Here is a 16,490-nt window from a genome sequence, read left to right on the forward strand (position 1 = left end):
AAGTATCCCGCACGGTGGCACAATATAACTCACTGCGCATGCCTCATTTTATAAAACAAGACTACTTCTTTGTCTAGTATATATATTTATTTATTTCTATAAAAGATGTTTTTGTTTGTGGAGATTTTTTTTTCTTTTTTCACTGACACCGAAAAAAGCATGTTGGTGGATCAAGCATTGAATCATCGATCAAAGTCCACAGATGCCAGTGACTACCTTCGTCAAACTGACAACTTGTTCACATATGCAGGTGGCTTGAAAAAGGGGTAAAAATAGGCATGGTTGTTGGAGGAAGGGAAAAAAAACTTCAAACAATTTTCTAGTTCAATAATCTGCTTGACCTAGCTGCTCAAGGTTTATACAGTTTTTATTCATAACCAGTCTCTCGCTGTAGTCCAATGTCACAGCTAGTACTATCTGGGTTTCTTGAGTTTCTCCGATCGATAGGCCCAAGAAAGGTCTTACGAAGTTTTTCTTGGGCCTATCGATCAGAGAAGCTCAAGTCATGTGGGATGTTCCTGAAGGCAGTCTAGAAAGAAATAGCTGAGGAGAAGCAACACGTCTTGATAAAGGAAGTAATGTCCCGCTTTCGTTTAAGACTCCACGAGACGTATCACGTGTATGGACTTCAAGGTTGATGGATGATTTCTTTAAGGAATTGACGTCTGTCGACTTCCGCCAATGTCCACAACACATTTCTCCTTTCATTTATGGACGCAATCTCGTACGAGAAGGGGGAACTCAGAAAGAAGAAATGTCAACAGCCAGTGTCAGTGACTGACATACGAAATCCTCAGATAACTCGAAAGATCTGAGATTGTAATTGATGCTCGATACGACTGTCAACACTCCACCTGCACAAAAACTATTTTTTGTTATTTTAGAGAAGTATTTGCCACACGCTTGTTTGGTGTTCTTTTAATTAATTACTGTTGTGGCATCACAGATAATCAAATAAAAGGGCAGTTCTTTTTCGCGGTTCTCTACAGACCACAATATAGCTGCTGACGTAAATCATGATGGAAGAATAGTTAAATCTGGACCTAGGTTCCCTCACATACCTAGTGCAATCGACATGCACGAGTTGTAATTAGGGCGAAAGGTGGCCTACCAGATAGTGGTTAAAGGTTTCTAATTTTTTCGCCTGTGAGTATAGATGCATGTATAAGTAACATCGGGGTATAAAACGTCTTACCACTGATTCTACAGATTTCGTTATTGTAACAATTTATCGCTTATGAAGTAAACTTCACTGCAAATTCTGAGGATACCTTGCATGTGAATGGCATGAAAAACTGAATTTATGTTGAGGAATGTAATTCCCACTTCAGCACCCTCTTAAAACGAATGAAGGATAGCTTGTCTAGTAGCAAGAAGATTGGCAACTGCCGATCTCTTTGGGTTTATGATGGATTCGAGGATTTGTAAAACTCAGAATGGATTTGTAATGGTCATGATGAAAGTACCCGTTCAATTAGGAAGAGTTTCAACCATCTTTAGGAGGCATGGAACTTTTTAAGAAATGATACCATCTTGTACCTATTCCAAACGGAGTGAAGTAATTGAGATTTAGTATGTTCTGAATGACAAACAGCAATGCTACGCTTTTAACGATGAGAGGCTGAATTGTCATCATATTCTGAGGAACTCGATAATGACACACTGGAATCGCTTATAAGCTTCTTAGAGCGTAGAGTAGCAATTTTATGTGTTGTATTAAATATTAGTGATGTTCATCATCACCCATTTTCAATCCAGTGCGAGATGAAGGCCTCTCCAGCAACTTTCCAGTTCCTTCTGGTTTGTGCAATGGACATCCATTTACCCATGAACTCGTGCATTTCAGATACCCATGAACTCATGCATTTCGTCTGTCCATCTCCGTTGTTGTCTTCTAGGTTTTTTTTTTTAGCTACTCTTGGGTACCATTCTGTTATTTTCTTAGTCAATCTCTCATCATATCTTCGAGTTATGTGTCCTGCCCAAGTCCATTTCAGTTCTTTAGTTTTTATAAAATTATGAGTCAGATGTTTACAACTAAATGAAGGATATTTATCCTTGATGGTTGTTGAGATGACCTAATATCTACCACAGAATTGGTGTTAATTGATTTCGACAGAAGTGTTGATTTTCCTGCCACAAATAATTTTGAAAATTTACTTACATTTTCCTTATCAGCTGTTCGTGATAATAAACATTTCAATGGCGATTCAGGAAACATTTTAAACCACGAGGATAATCAACGCTAATTTCCAACTATACAGCAACAAAAATTATTTGTATAGCTGTAAGAAGATCACCTTGACAACTGTGGTATATAACTTGAGTACCCCTGTAAACCAAAATAAGGAAAACATTGATGCGCGTGTAGCTTTGTAAAAATCTGTCCGTCGTAATGGAAAAATACCACAAACAAACTTCTCAGTGGCGCGTTTAAGCAAAGGCCCTCGCCTACTGTTCCAGTATTTGGGGTTCCCCAAAAGTTGCAGTTTACAAACGTTCCACTGCGCGATGTACAGAAAGAGAGCGGTCACAGCAGGCTCGCGGCACAGTTCAGGTACCTCCTTTTCGCATCGTTCCACTGCTCTGCGCATGACATGTATGCAGTCATTCGGCTCCCCTCACAGTGATTTTCAAGGTCACCGTTGTGGTACTGGCTTACGAATTAAAAACTCTGGTCAGCTTCATTATAGGTTACCCATTTTCTGGGGTCTGATATTTCTTCTACTGTATTTGGAACTCGTGCCAAAATGGACGTACTCCAACTTGTAAAATGAGGTTAAGAATAAATAAGCACGTGTAATTGTAGTATGGCATCGCACAACATAAAAGAAAGAAGAGAAAACATTTCTATATGCCATCTGAAGGATCATCTAGAACTGTCTTGTTACAGCTGGTCCAATATCTGATGTGGTTATTTGTCTAATTCGAATTTAAGTAGGCAATTACAGCTTTCAATTTCCCTAATCATCGGTTTATTATGGGAGGATGCAATTTGAACAGTGATTATGAATCAGATATAGCGATTAGAATCGTGTATTCTGGTGGGAGTTGTAGCTCGAGCAGCCAATTAAAATGTACCCTGCTCCTATCACTGTTATCGAACCGAAATCGTTTCTCAAGATAGAATCAAATGAAGAGAGATCAGCGTTTAAACGTATTTGCCATCGAGGAATCCGCCCGAAGCTCTTCAGTTAGATACGGCGATACTTGGAAGTAATTGTGCAATCCGATATGAATTTCTACATTTATTGGATATCCTATGGATGCTCTCATTTATCCAGTATTAGAAATGACGCCTGGATGCAGTTTCTTTCATTTTAAAGCTGTCCCGGCAGATTTGCTGGAAAAGGTAGGCAATTGCAATAGAGAAAATGTTCCTACAGAGAGATGCTCTGCAGAGGCTGGAATTGGATCAGAAGTTATTGTTATCTTTCTTACTACCACCGGGTAGGAAAAACTAGAGTGGAAATCCTGCCGATGAGATGAGGATTTTTATGGGCCTTTTTCACATCGTGGCTAGTTAGTCCCAGGCGTTTTGCTCCCGGAAACTAGAGTATTTTCTTGTCTGTCTGTTAAATTGCTATGAAAAGACAAATTTTGTGAAATTCAAACTGAAGGACATTTTAAACACGTGAACTAAAGCGAGTTATTCTTATTTTTAATTGAAAATTTACAAACTTTTAATTACTAAGTTTGTGTTATTTGAATACATAGATTACCAGACATAGAATTAGTCGCTTGGGGTATTTAGGGTGTATAACAGATTGAACACGTCTATCTCCTACGCTTGGTGACTTACGAAACCAAATTACACTAGGGGAGGATTAACCCTTTCCTCTATTAAAGGTTAACCGAAGAAGTGACGGAAGACACAGAGACCAGATGCCGGAAGACCCTTTCCATAGCGATGGGGCCTCCCAGTAAGTAAGTGGCCAGGTGAACAACACAGAACTCACATACCCATCTGGCCTTGGCAGTGCTTTGCTTCAACACAGAGACAGGTGTTGCGGTTTTGTGTGCAGTTACACACACTATGTCCCGAAAGAACAGTACGAAGTGAATGGCATAACATGGATAATTGAGCAAGGATTCCCCGAAAAAAGGCCAAAGCTGGGGAAAGGAACAGAAATTTTGCGTATAAGATACGAGGGGGCAGGAGCTAAAAATGATTCAAGAGGAAAAAGATTTAGCTCCGAAGATGCAGGTTGTCCATCACCACGGCTATGACTTCCATGAGCTTTCCTAGTAGAGAAATGTACGTCATCCTTACAAGAATCGTTCCATATACGGTCCAACTCTCATCTTTACAAAGTGATGGTTAGACCGTATTTGGAAAAATATGTTTACAGCTGACGCTGGACACCAAACAGCACTTACTCCACATCAACGATGGTGCAACCAGTATCCGATATCTACAGACCACAGTTTATCTAATGAACTCCCGCGCCGCTGAAATTTGGATATCTGCTTCGCCCTCACTTCAGAAACCGGTGTAGGTGTGTGAATATTGAATCCTAGAATGGCTGCTCATAAGCATCACCGACCTCCTCGACTGAAACCCCTGCCTTACCTATGTAAACTCTAGAAGGAAAGGGATGAATCAGATTGGTCCACTGGATATTGGTAGTTCAACTGTTGATGATCCTGCTCACTTGAATACTGAATCCTAGAATGGCTGCTCATAAGCATCACCGACCTCCTCAACTGAAAACCCCTGCAATGTCTGAGCAGCTAAATGCACACAGGAGCTCCCAAAGTTAATTGGGTGCATTTAGCTGCATTCAGAAGTTTAATTAGTACCGTAAAATGTCCAAAGGTGCAATAAATATCACGAACATCTGGGATGTCAATGACACAACTCTCCTATGTCCTTGAGATGTAGCCCACACTTATCCTGAAACACAATCGTCTGAAACTATGTGATCCTTTCTTACCTGCCCAGGAACTTCCAAAAATAGTCACCCCTGCTACTTGGAACTGACCTGCAGAAGATGACTACCAATAAGAAATGCCGTCGCATTCTCCTAGAGAGGATCACACCTCTACAACTGGTGGCAAATTTTGTGATATAAACCGTGCCAGATTACCTAATGATGAAGTCAGCCATCCTCATCGCCTGCAACATCAATTGTATTTCATCTGATGTTTGTCGGATCAAAAATCCAATTATATTTTTTCCTAATCGATATAAAAAGTCCAATTTTTTATATCGATTTTTATAATCGATATAAAATATCTGATTATATTTTTTCCTTCTGAACAACCTGATGAATAACATGACATAAAACCCATCCATGGGAGTCATAAAGAAATTGAAATGTCAAAGGAAAGATTGAAGCAGAGAGTTACACTCCGCTGTTCATTTTCTCTTTAATTTCCGAGAAAGAAAAGGTATTTCTTTTGTAGGCGAAAAAATCCTTTGTAGGATTTGTTGACAGCTCAGTGATAGGTTGCCCAATATCCAAGCGAAAGTGCCTCCCACATTTAAGCTCAGATCAGACGTCCTCTTTGACCTTTTCGGAATAAACTGCCACTTCTTTTCAGAAGTGTTATTACCAATGTTGCTTCTGTCAGTTCCTCGGGAAGATACAGCAATCATCATTAACGTTTAGGGACAGTCTTATTCAACTGTTTAGGGCAATACCAAGGGAATATACTGTAATAACTACCATTCTTAACCATAACTATTTCAGCTCATCAAAGTGTAAATTAGACGAGTCGCTGTAGATCTAATCGGATATTTAAATATTCAAAAGCATCCATACAATCACCACGCCATTCGCCTCTTACTTAACTTTTTCTGTTCCTTCAGTGAAATTCTTGCAAATTATTACTGCGAAAGCGAGCTCAAAGATGTAATGAATAATGCAGAACCTTTCAAAGTACCACGCGTGAGATGTGACAAGTCCCACGATTTAAAGAGTCGAAACACGTTACATATATATTCAATTCCTTTTTAAAAGCAGCTAATCTTTATCACAACATCTGTAAATTGCCAACGAACCTATTGTGGCTTGATGCATGGCAAATAACGAAATCCTAGACAGCTTTGACTTCGTACATCAAATGAGGTATTTTTGTTAGCCTCGTATGGAAACGAAGAATTTCGAAACACCCTTCTGGCATCCTTTGAATGGACTTTATACAGGAAAATACTAATACTGAAAAACACTGTTTGTATATTCTCTAATTAGGATGCCATTCATTAGAAAGCGCAAGAATCATCAACGTACGCTGGCCAAAAAATATAAACCTTTGTATTAAGACAGTTATAGACAGAATAAATGCAAATAGATGCAAAGAAAACTGGCGTGGGTGATGCTGTTTTGCATCGTTGAGTATGAAGAGTGCACAGGCTGTTCGACTGCAGTAAACTAAAGCCAGAGTGGGGAAAACGCGTGATCTACCAGACTTTGAAAAAGATCATATCGTTGGTGTATGTTTCACAGGAGCCTCTAATCAAGAAACGAAAGACATAACTGATCTAAAAGGTTTTTAATGCATACAAAGCAAGCGATTCTTCCACATCTAGAAGGCGCAAATGTGGCAGAAAAACAATACTTCAAGAGCGAAGCCGTTGTGCTGCTCTAAGAAGGACTGCATGGAAAAATAGGACATTTAGTGTACTGCAAGTAACATCTACATTTAACCAAGCCCATGATTGTCCTATTTCAACGTATATCATGTGCAGGGAATTGAAGAAATTGAGTATTGGTAGTCGCCTGCCTATTCGGAAGACACTTCACTTATTTCAGAGAAAAACAAAAACTCCGCTTTCAGTGGTGCCTGAAACATCATGATTAGACAGTGGAACGATGGAAGAAAGTCATATGGCTAGACGAATCACGATACACTGTTTTGCACTGATGGTACGCAGAAAGTGGCGAGAACATCACGAAGCGATGGACCCTGCTTGCCTCGTTAAGACAACCTAAGCATCTGGAGATGGTATCGGAGAATGGGAAATGTTTCATTTCTCGGAATGGATCCGTCGATACCGGTGGAAATCGAGTGTTATAAGGGAGTACCTGAATTTTGTATCAGATCCACTGCACCCTGCCATGTTACACTTTAACCAGAAGGTGATGGCCACTTTACGAATGACAATACAATAGTGCATCGTGCTTGAATGGCTCAGAGAAGATATGGATTTCCAACATCTTCCTTGTCCCACATTCACCTGATCTGAGATTGTATGGGATATGCTGGAGCGAGCTATTCGGCAACGAATTCTTCCTTCAACTTTGTCACAGCTACAAGATATTTTGCTGGAGAAATGGTTACAATTAGACCAAAACGCATTATAGAATCCATGCCATGCTAAACACTTCATGTCAGTCGAAACAAAGGCAGCCCGGATCAATACTGAATAAAGGTTCGAATTTTGTTGGACAGTCGGTGTATAAAGGACTAATTTTTAGTTTCGCTTACAGAGAATCCTCAACTCTAAAGAATTGCACAAAATTTCCTCTAAATGCAAAATGAAAAGGATAAAAATTAAATAATTCTGTAGAATAATTTTACCAAATAATCGTGTACAAAAGTTTGATCAAAACGTTCGACGAATAGTTCTGTAATTCAAGGAAAATGATGGTATGGTTTTAAAAAATTTCAAATGAATTCAATGATTTTTTGAGCGAAATATTCAGAGATTATTTTCTTTTTGAAAGGAGAGCACTACAACCTTCATCGTTACGTTCCTTCTTTTAAATTTTAACTGAGAGACTGTCTAACTTATCCGCGGTGTTAGAAACCCCTATAAAAGTTCCTTGAATCACTGTCTGGTTATGAACACCGATCTTTCCCAACCGGTTTGCCAGGAGCGTGATTATAACCAGCGCTATCCTCCAGAAGAAGAACTTAGGAGTTCTTCCTCTGGAAATATAGTGGAAATCTCCTCTTTGATTTTATCTATAAGATTAAGCATCCCTCCCAGCTGGACGCCACTTGGACTCAATAATATATATATTCACTGGAAAGGATTCTACAAAAGAAATATTCTAATTATATTTGCTTTTACAAAAGCCATGATCATTTATATTCAGTGAAAGATTTATTTTATGCTAACAAAGATATAGTTTATGACCTTTATAAGTGTTTCCCAACCTGTGGTTCGTGTAACTTATGAAAGTGGTCCTCTGGACTTGAGAATACAACTGAGCTTTTTTGGGGGACAACGGTCCTATTAACAGCGAAGGAAGATACAAGTACCTTGTGCAACGGATATATTCACCGTCTTCCCCACACAAGGTGGAAAAAGCATAGATTCGAATCCCATCAATGACATCAGCAACTTATATGGGCTTGTTTCGCTCCATCACTGAGTGTCAATCGCACGAAAGGACAGCTAAGTTTTTCTTTCACCAAAACAGGCCACCCTACTAGAAGACTCATGCCTTCTCGAAAAATGAATTGACATATGGAGTTTGAATTAACTGAGAAAATCTTATGTAACATTTATACTTATTTACAGATGATTTTCTTATATACCATGAGTTACAGATGATATGAAAACGTGCATAATTATTTACAGATTGATCAATACTTATGGCTATCATCAGGGTATTGTCTATACTTATTTAAAGCATATATAAAATTAATTGAGTCAGGCTACGATTCCATACCGTTTTACAGAAATTTTATTTTTATTTACGATTAATGTTTAATATCTGAGAAATAAAGACTTTTGAGACTTGTGTTTGTATATTCACTGGCCAAAAAAATTAGAAACCTTTATTCAATATCTAGTAAGGCTACCCTTTTCACCGAATTAAAGCCGATTCTCATCGTGACATGGATTCCACTAGATCTCTGAAGGAATCTTGCTCCAGATTTGGCCGTTCTTCCAGCACGATATTTGTCAACTGCTGTGTTATGGTCGGTAGAGAACTGCGAAGATGAACTGTCCTTGCCACCAAATCAAAGACATTCTGAATTCGATTCAGACATGGAGAACGAGACGACCAGCATGGATGTCAGAAATCTTGGGAATCCTCGAACCATTCAGGCAAATTTTCGCACCGTCGATAGTTGCATTATTGTTTTGAAAGAATCCAACAGAATTCGGGTAAAAACGAAGAATTACAAAGCGAATTCGGTCCTATACAACAAAAATATATTCACTAGGGGTAACACAACCTTTTAATAGTACGAGCAGGCCCAATTCGTACCAACAGCCCTCATGGGGCAGCACAACGGGTGGAAAAGACCTGAGTTCGAGTTCCATCCATGACGAAAGGAATTTTCGTGGGCTTTTATTACAACGTGGCTGAGTTAGTCATTCTCAAGCTACCCTCAAGCATGACGTAGCATGGTTTTTACTACCGCAAACTCAGGGTTTTCGTTTGGCAACCAGAAAATCAACCATAGAACACACTCAATTTATAGACAGTATACACGAATCAATTTGGCCGTATTCGCTGATGCTTCTAAACCCTACAACAACAGTACCAACAGAATATATTCCATACTATGATAGCACCACCAGCCGCTTGAGTGGTGGACACGAGACATACATGGCTTCATGAAGTTCACGCCACACTTTCACTCTACCACTGATGCAAAAAAGTGTCAATCGAAAGTCCTCAGACCACACAATCTTTCTCCGCAGACAAGTCTTGACGTTAGTGGCATCACTCCAGTCGAATCTTTCGAATTTTTACAGATTCTTCAACTCCCGCCGCATAGTTCGATTGAAAATGGGTGGCGTTCTTCGACTAAATTTAATTTTTCAGTCACTTGCTGCACACGGGTATTGCACTTTTCTCCCAAAGAATGCTGATTCAAGACCTCCTCTCCAAAGAAACTTAAAAAGCCTGGACAGCCTTGGTCTCTTTTACCCAAAAAAAATACCATAGAACTTTTGAATCAACTAAAACTTTTTTACAGAAAAATTCTAACCACAAGACCAGGTTTCAAGTCTTTGCAGACATGTACTATCTCCTGGAACTTGAGTGGAAATCTATTAGATAAAAGCGGCCGCAAAATTAAACGTACCGCTGTAGTTGCAGTGTAAAAATGAAGAGGAATGATGGGGCGAGGTTTTAGACGATGTTCAAGTGGATTCTTCACCAGTGGCCATTTAATCTCTGTATTTAATGCGGAAACACGATGCTTATAACCTGATGTAGACGCTTTATGTAGCAAACTGCCAAAGGTCAGAATCAAGATTTTTGATAAGTGAGTCATTTGAATCCTCATGGGAGGACACGCTTTACTAATAACCAGAGCCGGGGTCATACCGACGGTGGTCGCACGCATGGGAAGGTGGAATTTCTATCCTGTCTACTTCAGGAGCCATATAACGAATAACTTCGAAGATAAAATAAGCAAAAGAAGTACAACCCCTTGTGAATATGGCACTGAAGGCCCTTGTGCCAAAAAACCCTCAAACACAACAACAACAACAACAACAACAAGTTGTTGTTGTTGTTGAAAAATATCCCATAGCTGTGAGATATAGTTTTAGATTTCTTTAAGGACAAACAAGCGTACAAAACAACAGAAAATTAATAGAGCAGGAAGAAAATATAACATTGCGAAAGCTTGGACATCTAAGAGTTCTACTATAAGCAACGCAAACTGACACGCCCAGTATATATGGCACTCCAATCTTAGAAGAGATAATTATTCAAGAATGACTGGGCGTATCCGAGGAGAGAGAGAAAGAGAGATTGCCCCATATATTTATTTATTATGTTCTTCTTTTTTGTCAAGCTGGTTACTAGCATTGCGAAACCATCCAGTAGAAGAATCCACATTCAATTAAAGTCATATCTTTTAAACGAGGCTTGTTCTTTGCAGGTAATGTCCATCAAGAAATAAACTATTCTGGCACTTCACACAACGGGATAAATAATTTTAATAAATGACCATCAAGTTACCAACCACTCACCAGATTCATGTTTACATGAACAATGAGTAAAAATAAAAAAAGGCAAATTGGTAATTCTTATTCATTGCACATGTGAACAAGAACCAACGATGGTCATGTATTAAAAGTATATTTCAATAAACATTTTATAAAGCTTTAGAGAGAATTTTTCCAGCAAACACTCCAAAGATGTCCAATGACCTGAACATCGACCCTGAAAACTCTGCACAGACAAAGCATATGCAAAAGAAGTCTTTGAGCCAAGAGCCACTATACCATGCCTAGAAAAGCTTCACAATGCCTTCATGCACCCGATGACCATATGAAGTAGGAGATGCATATAAGCGAGGACGGGTTCAACACATTTTTTTAATGTACCACTTTATGAGATTGGAGTTTCTGATGCCAGTGAGCATGTAGAGGTTGTGATCATAATGTATTGGTGTTGGATTTCTTTAAAGAAATAACAACTGAAAAGGGTAAATGGAAGGGATTTTGCTGTCATAAAAGTATTAGTATTAGAAGTATTTTGAAAGATGCAGCAAAAGACTTTTGCTGCATCTTCCAAAAGCCTTATAAATAACAACAAAAGTAATAAATTTTCTGTTTATATTCTGGGAGTACCACCTTCTCCCACTCGACGATCGGCTTATCCATAGCAGTAAGGTCAGAGGAGCTCACGAGATGGAGGGCACGAGAAGAGCACCGTAATTAGTCAGTCACGCGGGCTTTAACCGGTCAGAAGTATGCGCGGCCACTCAAAGCGCGTACACTTCTGTACGTGGGCAACCCTCTCCTTCTGTCGTCCAGCTAACTGAATAAACATTTCGCATCTACATCCGCCTGCATAAAAGTTGTTCAGGATGGGAATACCAGAAGTAAATGAAGTTATAACTGGGAGATAAATGCTTTTGTGATGACCGAGAGAAGGGTGGAAGAGAAATTGTTGAGGCGAAAAGTAAATAAGGCACCTGGGACTGATGGAATCAAATTACTTCTGTGGATAAAGAGATCGCTGAGTGGCAGGAAACAAAGAATTCATATTAATGCCAATGCCAGATGAATGGGTTAGAACGTCTGCGGCTGTGGTGCACCTTGAATAACTGCACCGCTCCACTTGGTAAATACGTCCGGGCTAATGGCCACTCCTTTTTACCGACTACCCTCGTGGGTAGCATAGTTGGTAAAATAACAGTCCTCCCCACATCGGGTGGAAGTTCGAATCCCATCAATGACGCAAGGAATTTTTATTGGACAACGTGGCAGAGTTAGTCGGTCTCAGGGATAGATAAATAAAGAGCCCAGAATAACCACCCTCTATCTTCTCCCACTCAAAGACCGGCTTATCCTTGCCCTTAATGCCACACTGCCCCAATTTGTATAAATGATTACGAGATTGTTTGAAAATTTCGTAGTCTAACCACGAAATACAAATGAAAGCGTGGTGATACGTGTTAAAAATTTCTGCATTTAATGAATAACACACCAACCAAGTTTCATTCTGTTTCAGTGAGATCTTTTTTTTTTAATTGGATGTCCGGAATTCAACAAAGTTGTATGAATGAGAAAAGATGGACGAAATCACTAGTCTTGTAGTCATCCAATATTCGCAAAAAAAATGGATTAACGCCATTGGAAATTCATAAGATTATGGTAATAACACTGAGGGAGGATGCTCCTTCTAATTCCATGGTTAAAAATTGCAAAGCAGAATTTTAACCAAGGAAGGAAAGCTTGAAAGATGATCTACGCTGTGGAAGATGATTGACGAATGACAGTTCAGTGCGTTGTCAGCAACTTGGGCATTTCATTCAAACATGTGTACCATATAGTAACAGAAGTTATTGCTATGAAAACGTGTCAGCACGATGCGTTCCAAAGTTGTTGACAGCAGATAAAAACGCACAAGAGTCGTCAAGTGAACATCTGCATCACTTTCAAGCAGATCCAGCAAATTTCGTTGTAAGGTTTGTGACTATGGATGACATGTGGGTTCGTCACTTTCAGTCAAAGAGACAAAGGAGAAGTCCAAATAGTGGAAACATAGCTTTCCCCACCAAATTAAGCCAAGTGGATTTGTTCTGCTGGAAAAGTGATGCCATCAGTTTTTTTGAGATGCTGATGGAGTTTTTCTAGTGATTATCTTCAGAAAGGCCAGACAGTCACAGCGGTATATTACACAAATCTTGAGAGGAGTTTGCGTGAAAACATCAAAAAAAAAAAAAAACGCCAAGGGTAACTCAGAAAAGAAGCCTTGTTCCACCAGGACAACGTGCCTGCTCACAAGTGTATCATTTCCATGGCTGCATTGCGTGCGTGTAGCTTTGAGATCTTAGACTGCCCCATATTCACTAGATCTAGAACGATCCGACCTTTACCTATTTCCTAATTTGAAAAAATACCTTGCTGTCATCTATTTTCCCACCGATAGTGACTTCATTGCTGGAGTGGATGCATTCTTGGAGGCCAAAGAGAAAACTTTCTTCTCAGTCGGACTCAACGCATTGCAGCATCGGTAGCAAAAATGTATTGAATACAAAGGGGACTTTGAAGTCAATACTTTGGCGTGGTAATCAATGGACGTTGCTCTTCGTGGACTATTGTTATTAGTGGAGTGCCACAGCATTCGGTGTTGGGCCCACTGTTGTTTTGTATATTTATCAATGATATTGATGAAGGTAAGGAGGCTTAGTATCGAAGTTTGCAGATGATACAAAGGTTAGCAGGTTTGTTAATGACAGTAATGGCAGTGTGCTACTGGAACAGGATCTAGAAAATTTGGGAAGATGAGCTGAGAAGTGGCCTTAACAAATGCAATGTACTGCATATGGGTAGAAGTAACCCCAGAGAAACGTACCAACTGTGTGGTACTACACTTAGGGTGGTAAAAAATAAAAAAGACCTGGGGGGGGGGTAATAGTGCAGTCAGCTATGAAGTTTTCTGAGCAATGCAGACAGGCTGCCAGGGCAGGTCACGGGGTGTTGTCAATGATATATAGGAATTTTGCTAGCAGGGAAAAGGAGGTGATTGTCCCTCTGTATAAGGCAATGGTCAAGCCACGCCTTGAGTACTGCGTACTGGTCTGGAGGCCTCATTTTAGGAAGGATGTAGATTTACTTGAGCGTGTACAGAGAAGGGCAACAAGATTGGTGAGGGGAATGAAGGGATCCTCTTACCAAGAGAGGCTTCAGTTCTGCAAATTGCAATGGCTGGAGACCAGGCACCTGCGAGGTGATCTCATTGAGGTGTATAAGGCCTCGAATGGGTTGAGCACGCTGAATTCTGATGGGATCCTTCCACTCTTTCTGATTACGAACCTAAGGGGGCATAAATTCAAATTAAGAAAAGACATGTAGAATTTATGTGCGGAAATTTCCTTTTAATTTTACTATTAAAGACCATGTCTGGATCTCGCCATCAAAGATTTTCAAACTAAAATAGTAACATATTACTCCAGATTGTTCTAATCGTTTCTTTCTAAGGTAGTTGTCTAGTTGCCAAAGTTTCTGGTTTGCGAAGTCAACAGGATGCCCATTGTATTAGATACTCCTACTTAACAGCAGATAGGTTCCCCTTTAGCAGTCAGAACAGACTGGAATCGTTGTAGTACAGAGATAAAAGAGGTGTCAAAAGTGTGCCACAAGGATGCCCTTCCACTTTACTCAACTCTTCCCACAGTTGAAAACTGGATGGCTGCGCATCTCTTCTCCGAAGAATTCGTTTCACCTCATCCCACAGCAACTGAGAACTGAGATTTCGAGAGAACGCCATCTCAGTAGGCTGAACTCTTTCTCCTGTTCCTGGAACGAGTCGTGTACAGATCTGCCCTTTTGACAGGGTGCACTTTGTCGTTGGAAGAATTCACTCTCAGATAGATACACTGCAGCCATGAAGAAATGCACTTAGTGAAATGATTTGCGGATAATGTTGGACGTTCAAATTTGCTACCCTTATAATATGGGAGCCAATGTTCATCATAAAAACGCTCCGTCCAGCCTGATAGGTAAACACCTGGCAGAATGGGTTCAATGGAACGGATTAAAATGTTTCGTTATAAACTGGTTAGTCCAGTTCTAAGTAACTTCGCAAGCGCACCGTATTTAGATATATATTTATTTTTCATGCGCCTGAGTGTATGATCTGACCACAGAGTATTATTACAGAATGATTTTCAAGCTATGTATGCCAGCCGAATCACACAAGCGCAAGTGGAAGATAAAACTGATTGGTAATTCTGATTTGGAAATGATAGTAAGAAAATGGCCTAAACGAAATTAACCTTGAAATATGGAAAGATCAATAGAGATCTCCTACCTGTAATAACGTACCACTTGGCAACATTGCACCCACGCCATCAAGGACATTAAAGCAGCAGCAGCAGACTACGAAGGGCTGTCGTAACTATTCATTTGAAGGTAGTTGCCCATAGGATGAACGGAAGGAGGCAACAGGATGTCTTGCGTCACCAACTGGATTTTGCGCTATTTTTGCTCGCGGTTGCTTCCGTATTGCTCCATAACTTTAAATCTCAACATAATTTTGCTGCTGGCTCATCCTTCTTGGCTGCATGACTTGAATATTAATGAAGAGGGAAACCCCTTAAGAGAAAATTCACGTGTCGTTGGAAAATATTCATCAGTCATCCAATTTAACAAGTTCGCTTGATGAAATCCGGTTGAGGGACATAAAGCACAGTAAAAGGAATCATTTTATAACTGTGGAGGAAAACAACCAAAAGAATTCCCTCTGGAGGAAACTTAACATTACGATGGTGGAAATTTTTATTAATTAGCTTTGGCTGTTTAGAATAAATACCGAGGTTAACAAGGACACGAAGTGCTCATGGAAACTGTCCTAACCGCGAATACAATAATATTTTTGAAAATATTCTTTTTCTTAAGAAACGTTAAACACACACTGTGATCCAAAACACTATTCTATGGGGATCCATCAAACGTCTAGGCACACCCATCTCGGGTGTGTCTGCACTTTTGGTAGAATGGTGTATACTGTTTAGCAGTCTTTCCACACTGATGTAAAACCCGCTTAAAGTACTAAAATTTAATAACTTAAATCTTTAAGATTCTTGTTTCTTACTTATTAAAATAAAAACTAAGAATTAGACAGAAGAGGGGAACTCAGTTTCTGCTAAGCGTGGATAAAAAGGAATTCTTCCCACACCATTCCTTTTAGTCACAGCAACAAAAAGTACTTTCGACGACTACTTTTGAATCAAACATCTCCTCTTACCTGTAGATGCGAGCGAACCATCTCGAAACCAATTTTCCCGGTGTACTCGGAGTGCACGAGCTCGAAGCGTCGATCTGTTAGAAGTCTTCAGCAACACCGCAGATGATGAGCACAACAGGTGTGGCGAATAATGGAAAGTTTTTCCAGCTTGTCAGTGGAATGTTCTTTGATCGGGGATTAACCACAACATCCCTCTCCTCGCATCACCATCAATACAACTGCTCGCGTCTCGTTCGTCTCCTGCCGATGCACATGCCATACTGCCTCGTTTAAGACAACGCCCTCAAGCGGCTACCACCGCTGTCAAGGAACTTACTGGATCGATTTATGCGAATTACAGGAAATAAAAGCTCCCGTCCGTTT

At 39.9% G+C, this 16,490-nt stretch overlaps 1 protein-coding gene across 1 annotated transcript in view; it reads right to left on the minus strand.

Moving 5' to 3' along the window:
- The window catches only part of LOC150081210 (metabotropic glutamate receptor 5-like), a 38,814-nt gene extending 22,528 nt beyond the window's left edge, over positions 1-16,286 (minus strand). The window contains exon 1 of the mRNA XM_090378884.1: positions 16,128-16,286. The gene's annotated coding sequence lies outside the window, so the exon portion shown is untranslated. The remainder of the gene's footprint in view (positions 1-16,127) is intronic.
- Between the last annotated feature and the right edge of the window lie 204 nt (positions 16,287-16,490).

This window comes from Mastigoproctus giganteus, chromosome 8, assembly GCF_048544385.1.
Source record: "Mastigoproctus giganteus isolate SK-2022 chromosome 8, ASM4854438v1, whole genome shotgun sequence".
NCBI lineage: Eukaryota > Metazoa > Arthropoda > Arachnida > Uropygi > Thelyphonidae > Mastigoproctus > Mastigoproctus giganteus.